Source organism: Callorhinchus milii, unplaced genomic scaffold (genome assembly GCF_018977255.1).
Source record: "Callorhinchus milii isolate IMCB2004 unplaced genomic scaffold, IMCB_Cmil_1.0 Scaffold20, whole genome shotgun sequence".
NCBI classification, from domain to species: Eukaryota; Metazoa; Chordata; class Chondrichthyes; order Chimaeriformes; family Callorhinchidae; genus Callorhinchus; species Callorhinchus milii.
This window is the reverse complement of record NW_024704761.1, coordinates 8,197,941-8,210,600: the sequence shown is the minus strand read 5'-3', so window position 1 is coordinate 8,210,600 and position 12,660 is coordinate 8,197,941.

Sequence of the window (12,660 nt, the reverse complement as noted above, 5' to 3'; positions counted from 1 at the left end):
ATTCCTTCTGCATTGCCACAATAGGGTTCAGGGAATATTTAACAGGAAATTGGAGGAACATTTGAAGATATAAAACAATATGAAAGGCTGTGGGGAGGGAACAGGAAATTGTGATTAAAGTAGTCAGCTTCAGTGAAGGCTCTGACATCAGCATAGGCTCAATGGACCAAATGGCTTTATTTTTGTGTTGTGGTTTCTATGCTTTACATTTTGTAAGGAATTTTAATGGAACAAGCACAATAAACAAATCTTAAGCTTCAGCTTGACAGAATTGACTGAAATCTACCAGGAAAGGTGGTTGAGGCCAGGACACTGGACTTATTTAAATAAAGATGCTGCAATTGGGAGGACAACAGGGCAAGTGTTCTGGAAGGATGAGACCAAATGGTCCGAAGTGCCTTCTTTATCCAAACCAATCTTGTGTGGAAAAAGAGCAGCAGGTCCAGAACTCCCTGAAGTTGTGAAGATTGAAATGAATACTTAGGCGTATTCTTTATCGTTTGAGTGAATGCAATTTGGCTTGTTTCAATATACTGGGATCAAATTAGTGCATTCCGTATGAAAGGGATCCAGATGCGTGTGTTACATGACAACAACAACAACGAAGGCTTGCACTTATATAGCGCCTTTCATTCGGGCTGCGTCCTGGAGCGCTGTTTGCAATTTCAGCGTCCGTGATGGAATTGGACTTCCAGTTTGAAAATCCCCTCAGATGCTAGTCAGTGGAATGCTGAGTTGTTTTTTTAGTGAACAAAGCGCTGGTATCCCATGATATCAGGTGTGATCCACCACCAGTGCATTTCAGACCTTTGGATCCCAAATCCAAACTGATTATCTCCCATTTCTCGGCCTGTGCTTCTGCACAGAAGACAGACATGTACGAACGTTTCAGAGCAAGAAAACTCTGCTCCCTCATAAATACAGGCATAATTGCACAGTAAAACAAACACAGCTTCGCACAAACACAAACACAGCTTCGCACAAACACAATCACGACTTCACACAATCTCGTGCTAACATAAATGTTCGCGGGTTATTCAATCAGCAAGACATGTAGAACAATTAGAGTGTCACATTAATTATCATGTTTCCATGTAGTTCGGACAGGTCTGGGGACTATTCATTTGGCAATTTCAGTCTCGCAGGTTTCAAGCCTGTCTCTTCTGCAAACAGAAGCCCTGTTGAATACATTCTATTTTGGGGGGAAATAACATATGCTTTCAATGTTAAAGAGGCATCTGGACTCACATCCTGCATGCCCTTGCACTTCTCTTGCTTCCTGTCAATACAGGCAACCTGCCTCTGGGAAATAATTCTGTATTGCAAAGGCTATTTTAGAAATGTGGCATCATATTGAAATAGTGGACCTTTATATCCAGCAGAACACCTTAAAAAGTGATAACAGCATTAACCAGACAATTAAACTACAATGTTGGATTGTTTCAAGGTGCTTGTTAGTTAGATGTCCAGTGCCTTGGGACGTCCTCCCAACGTGAAAGACGCTATATAAATGCAATTTGTTGTTGTTGCTTCAAATATATATAGGGACAGGAGTAGGCCATTCAGCCCCTCAAGCCTGGCTTCTGGAGACAGAGTTATAGATCAGACTTATTCTGTATGATCCTGGACCGATCTGCACCAAACTCCAATTACTCGCCCTTGCCCCATATCCTTTGATACTCTAACCCAACAAAAATCTATCCACATCAGTCTTGAAAATTTGAGTGGATTGAACATCAACGTCCCATTTAACAACCTTTATTTTCGTTGTTAGATGGGATGTTGGTTAGATCACCTGTGCACCTCAAACAGTCTGCTCCGTGCGGATTTCACAAGCCTCAATGGACAGTGTGAACATAGGTGAATTACATGAAAATGGCTGTTTGCAAGTTGTAATGCTGAAATGGCTTTGTAAATTGATAATGTTGTTTTATCATGTTTTTAAATAATGTACATTTTTTTATTTCAGAGGTTTGGGGTTAATATCAAAGTAATAAAAATATCCTGAGTCAGAGACATTTACGTCTGAGACATTTTTCAATGACACGGTGTGAGCTGAAGTATAAGCGTGCCTCGGCTAATAGCGACAGGAATCTACACGCCCACTGGGGTTAATGCGCTGTTCTAAAATTCAGATGAATGTAGAATTACAATGGCTACACTTAAAATCAAGGGATAAATTGGGTTTAATTGTTCCACAATCTGTTTATTTGTCAGGCCTTGTTCATTTTGATTCTAGAGCAGTCGGGCGACAGCTGTGCACGAACTCATCAAAACCTTTTATTGTATAAAAACCCTCCACTACCTAAACGGGAAGATAAAGTACTCGCCTACTACGGGGCTTGTTATCATGATCAACTTCCCTGCCGCATCGGCAAATGCTGTACTGAAGACCACACAACGGGCTATATTTAGTTACAGTTCAGGTAAAATGATATTGCAGTTGTAACCTGAGTGGATTATTTGGTCAAATCTTTGCTCGCTGTACTGAGATTGTTCAGCAGCGGCTAAGTTACAGAAGCTATTGGTAGATATCATCCCACTTAGGTGCATCTTACCAACTTACTGTTGTATCCCAATGTCCCAAATATACTCCTGTAATGTATGACAATCCTGAGGCAGTTGAGGGAGTCTGGTTCCTGAGCCAGATAGGCTTGCTGGACTCCAGAGCACTGCTGGTGACATACCAGTCAGGATGGCTCATCAGGAGGGCTAGGAGCGGAGGACCAGTCACTGAGAGCAGGGATTCTCGACACAGCAAGTGTCCCACAAACAGGAGTGGATTGAGTGACCAAATCATTATTATTATTTATTTTTTAAAAAATTGTTTTGAAGGGATTATGACCCCTGAAAAAGCGATCTGCCAATCAACCAACAACCGGGTTCTTACTTACTGCGAAGTAAACAGAGACGTGTGGAGTATGCAAACTTGCCCAATGTTTCGCTCGGCACGGGAGCCGAACTGACTACTGTGCTGCATGCAAACTTTTTATGGGATGCCAAACAAAACATGACTTCATTTTTTTCTATCGAGTCTAGTACCAGCTCAACCGAATATTGCAGTCTCTCTCTCTCTCTCTCTCTCTCTCACTGCAGCATTATGATGTATTACAACCTCTCACCTCTGACTGAATGCATTGCATCCAGTGCCCTCATCAACAGAGAAACCATATAATTATGCCTTCCAGGCTAACTGCTACGTTATAACATTTTGAATACACCCTGACCTCTGAAACAACACGATAACTGCTTGCTCATTAATAGAAAAACCATATAAAATGCCCTCTGTTTAACATGTTCCTCATTACAGCTCATTTATGGCTTCTGGAGACAGAGTTATAGATCAGACCGATTGTAATCGTCTAATCCTGTTCATCCATCTTGATATAAGAAGATGAACAAGAACACACAGAGATTACCTGGATATGCATATCAGCGATGCCGCCAACAGAAATAAGCGCAATAGATTGTTTTTTTGAGGCCAAAATGCACAAATGTAACCAGATTAAGAAAGTAACCGGCACAAAAGTGAGTGAAAGCCGCCGAGCCAAAAATAACAGGTAAATCTCTGACGGATTGTAAAAAAAAAATGTATTCATCCACTTCTTTAAAGCTTTAATTGTTGGGTTTGGCTTTTAAACAAACAATTCAGGTTGACAGTAGCAGATTTGCTGTTGGACATATTGGATTACTGAATACTTTACGTAAAACTGCCATGTCAGATCTCACTGCTTGCAACGTTATAATCCCCTTAGTGGCTTGTTGTCTTCACACAGAAACTCTCCTCATTGCCATTTGATCCGGCTGTTGAGAGGTACTTGAATTTCACTTGACTTTGTAACATTGATGATTTTGCAATACACAGTGTTAACAGTTTTACTGACTTCCCTCTGATTTGGCTCATTACCTCCACAAAATGCCACACGGAGAGAGAAAAAAGAGATTTGCCTGTATTGAAGACTGAGGGCTCTCTTTTCAACTGCTATTATTTCCTTTTATATTTCCGCACAAGTTGCCAGTGCTCAAAATGTGTCGACTGCTCCCAAATATATCTTCGGAACCAAAACTCCAGACGCTGTGACAGACGTTCACCAACTTGCACTCGATGCAAATCAAATGCTGATGACGGAAGCTCCGAAGATGCAGCTGTGTAGATTTGGGAACAGGCTTTGGTATGGGCTGCGATGGTGCCAAAGGATGGAAGACCAATGCGCTTTTGTGAAGGGTGGCATGCGGCACAAACAATAGTATATTTCTAAAGAAGCTTCCTTTCGGGACCTGTTAACTATCACTGACTGTACAGACCCAGTCAATAACTAAAGATTGGCTGTGGGTATAAATCACCCTCACACCCCCACCCCACATCTGTCACAGTGATTGATCCTGAACCCCACCCCCTCCCACTCACCGTATAATAATAATCTATAATAATAATCCTTGCGTTTGATAAAAATCCTTGTGCCTTATTGCATCTTCAAGTTACCTCAAGATACCTCAAAGCGCTTCACAGATACTGTAAAGTGAATTGTCTGTAAATTTTCTGGGCGAAACTTCGCCCACTGTTACCCTTCTGACCATAAAGGTGGCGTTGGAATGCCAGTTAGCAGGATGTTAGGTTAAGTTAAAAGAACATTATAATAGTATAATAATAATCCTTACATTTGGTAAGGCACCTTATCCTGTCGCTGGGATGTCTCAAAGCGACTCACTGGATTTGTTGACCGCGTATTTCTTGGTGAATGCCTAGAATCCGTGCAGAAATATACAGAGTTCTGAGAGCTTCCCCACCTGAAGGGTGTTATATTGATGCAAGTTGTTGTTGTTGTTGTTGAATACAACAGCCAATTTGTGCACAGCAATGTCCCACAAATGGCCATGAGGTAAACAAACAATTTTATCTGGAGGATTGCTAATCCTGGACACCGTGAGAAAGAAACTCCCTTCTCTTTTCGAATAGCGCTATGGGATCTTGAAAGTCCACCATAATTGAAGTTGAAGTAAAGAATTAAACATCAGAGGTTGCAATCTTCACCCAATAACTCAAAGAAAGTGGGCGATAATATAAAGAGCTATCTGATATATGGCCCAAGGCCCAGGTGGTAGGACTCCAGGCCTGTCAGTGTGAGTGACTTTGCCAAGATAAGAGTTTCTGGCAATCAAGGTTACTCTTCAAGAGAAGGTCAGGTTTGTGGCAATAACAATTTCCTGCGAAGTAAGTAAAGCAACTTCTGTTCTCTTTCTCTATCTTCCTGTGAATATTTTGTTGCTTTAGCAAATGATATAAAATATTGGACTTTGGTTAATGTTACTACATGAGGATAGATCCCACGTTATTGGGGTTTTCAAAAAGTACCTCTTTGACTACACTTTTGATCATCTTATGATAATAATAATAACAAATTAGTCACTCAATCCACGACTGTTTGTGGGACGCTGCTGTGCACAATCGGCTGCCACGTTTTGCTCACAAAATCCACAATGAATTCACTTTACAGTATATTCTGTTAAGCGCTTTGAGACATCTCGAAGATGTGATAAGCCGCTACATCAGATGCAAGGATTATTATTATCTGTCCCATTCCACCCTCCCCTTGGCTTTCATTTCCAGCTCAGGTGCCCATCCAGCACTGAATCCTTTTCGGGATACTCTCCCAACATGAATGGCACTGTGCAATTGTAAATTGTATAAGCATTACCAGGGTAAAATCATTGACTGAAATCTTGCCCATTCTAATAATTTCTCCCCACCCCACGGCTGAAATCTTTTAAGAATAAAAATATGCTCCTTCCATCCTGATATCATGTACTTCCATGTAGAATTATTGGATAAAGCTTCCTTATTACACATCCTGTCCATAGCAACATTCCTTTATAAAATCATCTGTTCAGCGATGCTGTGTTGTTGTCCCACTGCCAACATATAGTATTCCTCAGGCCCTGTCCATGATACTCAGAGATTCTCATGCATTTCTACCAATACATTTCAGTACATGTGTAAACAATACCCAGCTATGTGCACTGAAGAGACAATCACAAGACCTAGCTGTATTCTGGAAACACCTCAGGGTTATGGGATTAAAGCCCTTTCCAAGTCAATTTACCTCCCATTACAACTTACTTAACCTTGATTTTATTATTCATTTTCTCGGTGCTTTTCAGCAGTGCATTGGTCCAGCTAGCCAGGGTTCAAGTGTGGTATTGTTATAACCTTCTCTGTGGGTAATAATAATATTAATAATAATAATAATAATCCTTGCATCTGATATAGCGCTTTTCACGTCTTTGAGACATCCCAAAATGCTTCACAAAATACACTGTAAAGTGAACTGACTGTATATCTGTGGGCAAAACGCAGCAGCCTATCTAGTAATTAGTAATTTAGTAATGTACTAAATGTTCTGTTTTTCACCAAGCAGACTCTTGTTCTTGAAATAATGTTTTCTCCCCTAAAAATAAACTGTTCTCCTAACCATTTAATTAATCCATCTCAACGGCATCCACAGACTGTCTAACACAAGCTTGTCTCTCGACAGCAGCGATTTCATAACTTCAGACAGGAACTTCAGTTCCTGCAAAGGGGCTTTGTAACAAGTGCAGGGTATCAGTGAAGGGCACCATGGTAATTGCATGATCTGCACCAGAGCTTTGGGATGTCCCCTGACGTGAAAAGTGATATACAAATATAATTAGTTGTTTTTGTTGTTGTTTGCTGGTCTGCATTGGCCTTGGATGCTTGAGCCAATCTGATGGTCAGCCAGAAGGAGTTTCAATTACATTTTTGAGACCTGTCCATTCTCCATCATAAGCTACGCTGGTGAATTTGGATAAGCACAGTGATACAAATATTCTACCAGAGAATCACTGGGACATTCAATCAGAAATGATCTGTCGAGTAAGTGGTTTCGACGAGTTTAACAACTGGAAGTGAGCACTCCACTTTTACAGCTTACTAAGTGCAGGAAATAGCATCGATTATAGGAGCACGCCTGAAAGTGAAACTTTCAATGTCTCCGTCAAAGTACTCCCAGAGAACAGACTCTTGAATGGTGAGACTTACTTCTGGACGCAAACCCATTGAAGGAAGTGAGAAAGTGCAAAGAAAGTTATCCAGGTTTCCAAAGCCTAACTCGATGCGATGGTGACTGGAATCCAAGTAGGTAGGAAAACCTACTAACTAACTAGGATATGGCCACAAATATTTGGAAATGTTCTTCTGGTACAGAGAGTTGCCCCATTTGTGACTCCGCTAAGAATGCAAGTAAGTTTTACAATTTTTACAACTTTGTCACAAACACTTCACATTGCACAGTGAGCTATTAGCTCTGCCTGTTGGGCAACATACCTTGTAATCATCGGTGGCATCGGTGGCTGAGCTTTCAGCCTCTCTGCCCCCGCACTCTGGATCTCCATCCCACAGTCCCTTCACCTCGCTTCCTCCCTTGCCTCCTTCAAGGCCGGTCTCAAGACCCTCCTCTTCGATCGTGCCTTCAGTCACCCTCCCACCTCTCTGACTTCCCTCACCCCTACCCCAACCCTCTCCCATGCTCGGGTCCTGACCCCTGACTGTCCAGCGTCTTGGGACATCCTCCTGACATGAAAGGCGCACTATAAATGTAATTTTGTTGCTGTTGTTGTAATGATATTTCATTATAGAATGAATACAAAATGTCACCACAAATTCACAGTGGGAAACTTTTTGACATAGTATACTCAAACTGTGATAAAATATTAAATGAGAGGTTCTAGAAACTGCCAGCAGGCACCAAGAGTAAAATATGGGCATGTGTTAAATAGTTGTAAGAAAGAAAATATGGGTAGTCCTAAGTGAAGCTAGGTCAAAATTAGGGCAGGAATTGATTTGGGTGTTTCAAGGGTCATTGATGTGATCCCACCATTTTCTAGTATGCATTATAATAATTCATAACATTGATATGATGTTATATGTTATTATAATGTTATTTAGGTGCTCTGACACGCTACCCTGCGTGGAGGGTGCTATACAACTGCATGTTGTTGTTGTTGTAAGTTGTTGTATAATACCCTATAATGTTGAAATATCTCAAAGTGTTTCACAAGCAATCTTTGTTAAGTGTATTGTTGGCAAATGCAGCAGCAAAGTTGCTCGAGGCAAAGTCCCACAAACAACCAATCAAAGTTTTTGGCCAGGACACCAGGAGAAACTCAGTTCTCTTTCCAAATAGCATCTTTAACATCTACCTGAACAGGCAGAAGGGACCTGGCCTGATCCTCTCATTCGAAAGACGGCACCTCCAACAATACAGTGCACCCCCCCAGCCTGGATTATGTGCTCAACGCCCTGACAAGGAACTTGAACCCACAACCTTCTGACCCAGAGAGCAATACTTTCTTAGATCATATCCTTTTAATGTACTTAGAACCTTTTCAGCCTCAAAGTGGTTCAGCAGATGGAATCTTCTTGAGCAAGATAAGATGTTCAATGGGATAGAGAATGTAAATGCGGAACAATACTTGTCTTCAGATGCTCCAAAGACAAGGGTCAGGTTGGGAAGGACAAAGTCAGGCGGGAAGTATTTCTTTACTTGGGCAATCAACCACTGACTGCTTTCGCAAGATAGATGGTTGAGAACAGCAAACTGCACTCGCATTAAGAAAAAACTTGATGCTGTAATAGAAAAGGATTAGGATGTTTTCTGGAAGAATAATAATAATTCTTGCATTTGGTATAGCGCCTTATGATGTCTTCGAGACGTCTCAAAGCGCTGCACAGAATATACTGTAAATTGAATTGACTGTATATTTTGTGGGCGAAACACAGCAGCCAATTGCACACAGAATGAAATCAAATAGTCAGAAGAGCCTTTTTCATTCATTCCCTCTTATGATCTTGCAATATGCAAATGGTTGTAGTTCCTCATAATTTGCTATTTAAAAAGCGCAACTCTGTTTTCGGTGATTGCTCAAATGTCTATGATTTCTGTATGATTTCCACCACCACAGCCTTTCTTTTTGGTTTGTAAAATATTCCTCGAGGTTAGGAGTGGTCCATGATGACTTAAGCAAAACTTTGTTTCCCCTTTACTTGTACACAGATGATTCATCCAGATTTTCAGTCCTTGGGGTTGAAATAACAGAACACCTCTGTGATCTCGGAGGAGCAGAAGGACCCTGGCTGACATGAGAAATCTAGTGTGGCTGAGGTAGGCTTGGAAACGGGAAAAGGTACAGCAAAATCACTTGAATATAAAATTTGGTAGCAAGAAGCAATTTCTGGTACGGTGCATCCTCATCTATCATAGTCCACATGTTATCTTGCTTCATCTCTCCTGCTGGAGTAGGAGCGAGAATTTTAACCCCACACAAACAGAGGTGAGATGCCCTTCGTGGTCACTGTTAGTTGTCGATGTAACCTTGTGCACAGTGACTTAAGCACGTTGTGAAAAGTTGCGGAGCCTGATTGTCGTGGCAGACTGTCTCTCTGGCTCTACAATGTCAGTATTCAGACCTGCACGGAGTCAGCTGAGGGTCGTACCGAGGAGAATAGCATTATATTGTTCATGCAGAAACGATTCACACAAACATAGAGTCCTTCACGATGAGAGAACGTCTCCGAGGGTTTGACAAGGCCTGAGAGGGAGCTCAAGATGGGAGGCAGACAGGAAGGAGAGGGGGGAGGTGGATGAAAGTGCAGTCAAGGAGAAGGTTTTCTAGGCAGGTTTTGAGAACCGGGAGGGAGGGAGGGAGGGAGGGAGGGAGGGAGCAAGGTGGAGAGATTTGAAAAGAGAAGTGGAGATCCTAAAAGAGGAACTATTGAAGATTCCTTCCAAACTTACCCAGATAAACTTCTGCATAACAGCTATAAATACATGACATTCCCAAACTTTCAGTGAAAGATAGTTCTATTCAAGTCACCTACTTGAACGTCTTACTGCTATAATTAGAACAGTGGCTTGGGACAAGCAGATTGCTCTAACACTTCAGACAAGTTGCAGTGTAAAAGGGATGGGGGGGAGGGAGGGGAGGGGGAAACTTTGCAGTGTTTTATAAAGCGTTCTTTATGTTAATTGATTTCATCCCAAGGGCGACTTGGTCCAATGATATTTGTTTGGGTTAAAAGCAGTCAATGCTAAATGATGTATGTAGCTCGTTTTACATACCACTCACTGCATTTGCCCGTGTGCTCCCACTACATTATCGTCCACTTCTTTGCCTGGTCTTATTTCACAAGCAATTCATGTGGATACTACTCTTTGGGATTCCTGTTCTCTTCTCCACCCCCTCCCCCTTCCTCCCCTCTACTCACATCCCGTCAACTTGGTAATTCAAGCTAAGGTAGTTGTGGAAGAGCTGCTGGAATAATTTGTCCCATGTGACCCTCTCCTATCCTGAGGATCCAGCCTTCATTTACATTCATTTGCATGTGATGTGGGTTCATGAATAAATATACATTATTTGCCACAAGCATAAATGTTCACGAGAGCACATTCTGCAAAGAAGGTGTTTCCACACAATGCAGTCGAGTGACAGCAAGCACTGAAGTGGTTCACCGACTGGATGAAGGATTTGATCCTCTTGCTCACTTGGATGCTACGTTGGGTTAAGGAAGGGATAGATAATAATAAAATAATAATAATCCTTGCATTTGATACAGCGCTTTTCACGTCTTCTAGACGTCCCAAAGCGCTTCACAGAATATACTGTAAAGTGAATTGACTGTAAATTTGTGGGCGAACGCGGCAGCCAATTGCGCACAGCAATGTCCCACAAACAGTCATGGATTGAAAATGACCAATTTATTATTGTTTTGTTTTTTTGGAGGGATTATTATTAGGCGTGTGGAGTAAGGAAACTTGCCCAAGGTTTCGCCCTGTCTGGAATTGAACTCAAGTCTCTCACTTGCAAAGCGAGTGCTTTGGAGTCCTGTAGCTCAGTGGTTAGAGCACTCGCTTTGCAAGCGAGAGACCTGAGTTCAATTCCAGGCAGAGGGCGAAACCTTGGGCAAGTTTCCTTACTCCACACAGAGCCTAATAATAATCCCTCCAAAACCAAAAACAATAATAAATTGGTCATTTTCAATCTACGACTGTTTGTGGGACATTGCTGTGCGCAATTGGCTGCCGCGTTCGCCCACAAATATACAGTCAATTCACTTTACAGTATGTTCTGTGAAGCGCTTTGGGACGTCCTCCCGACGTGAAAAGCGCTATATCAAATGCAAGGATTATTATTATTATTATTATAACCACTGAGCTACAGGACTCCACAATGAGCCTCCTACCTCCTTAATCTCTAGTGACCTCTGCTGGAAGGTGTACATGTGTGAATTGTCAGGTGAGAACACGACTGGATTCGGCTGTGATGCTTCCCTTCCCATTTCCCCCTTGATTGAATAGAAGGACGACACTCACTGTGAAGGCTCACACGTGAATAGCCCACACATGAAGAAGGGCCACTGGGGCAATGTGTCGCCAGGCACCCAGTCCTCTCTGACACCAGGTATTCCAGACAAGTAAGAATCAGTTAAACGTCTTAATTGTAGACGAAGAGAGAAACATTTGCTCATGCATCATTTCCTGCAGGGAGCAGTGCAGAGTTCTTTGGCTGATATTTCTTTTCCTTCCCTAGCCCAAGGCCACTGAGGCTGTACGCAATTGACTGCCGCGTTTCGCCCACAGAATATACAGTCAATTCACTTTACAGAGTATTCTGTGAAGCGCTTTGAGACGTCACAAAGGCGTGATAAGGCGCTATATCAATTGCAAGGATTATTATTATTATTCAGTGCATCCCAGACCATTCCCTAGCTGAAATCTATTCATTCAGCACAGATGTAGAATTGAACCTGCAACATTATGGTCTGATTACCCTGACACCACATGAGCCAGTCCTTTGACCCACTCGGCCATTGGGGGAAGCTCGGCTGGACTCATCTTTTTTCCCCACCCTTGTTTGTTAACGCTCCGTGCTCTGTGCTAGACGTCGTGCTCAGCCACTGCCAAGCACTCGGGACACTACCCTGCATGAGGTCGCTCTATAACTACAACAACAACAACAACAAGATTCCATTTATAGAGCGCCCTTCACGTCGGGAGGACGTCCCAAGGCGCTGACAGCTACAGCTTGTTAATCCGTTTTCGCCAAACTTCGCCTTACTGTTCTTCCACTGTAGCGTGGCATCAATTCCTAGTTCTGCACCTGTTCTCCTACAGCTCGGTGGGTCAGCGTTCCCTGGGAGCTTGAGAGATTTTTTTCTCTCCAACGCAGTTCAGTGTGCTAAGTTTCACAGTGGTGGTGGTGGAGGGGGGGGGGAGAAACTTTGCTTGTACTTCGGGGCTAGAGATTTCTCTCCTTCAGCGACAACGTCAGAAATGGCAACTCTTTATAATTCATCCTGTTGGCCCATTTGAATGGAAAGATACAGACAGATGCCCCATTTGGGAGATAGTGTCCAGTACCGGGCAGTATTGGTTAAATAGCTCGTCTGTGATGTTGTACTGGTCCTACCCCCACCACCGCCCCCCCCTCCCGCCCAACCACCCGCAACCCTAACCCCCTAAAGCCCCCCCCCCTCTCTCGCCCTCCCACCAACATACCAACGCAGCGCCTTGGGACGTCCTCCCGACGTGAAAGGCGCTCTATAAACGCAATCTTGTTGTCGTCGTGGCTGCGGCGGCTGTTGTT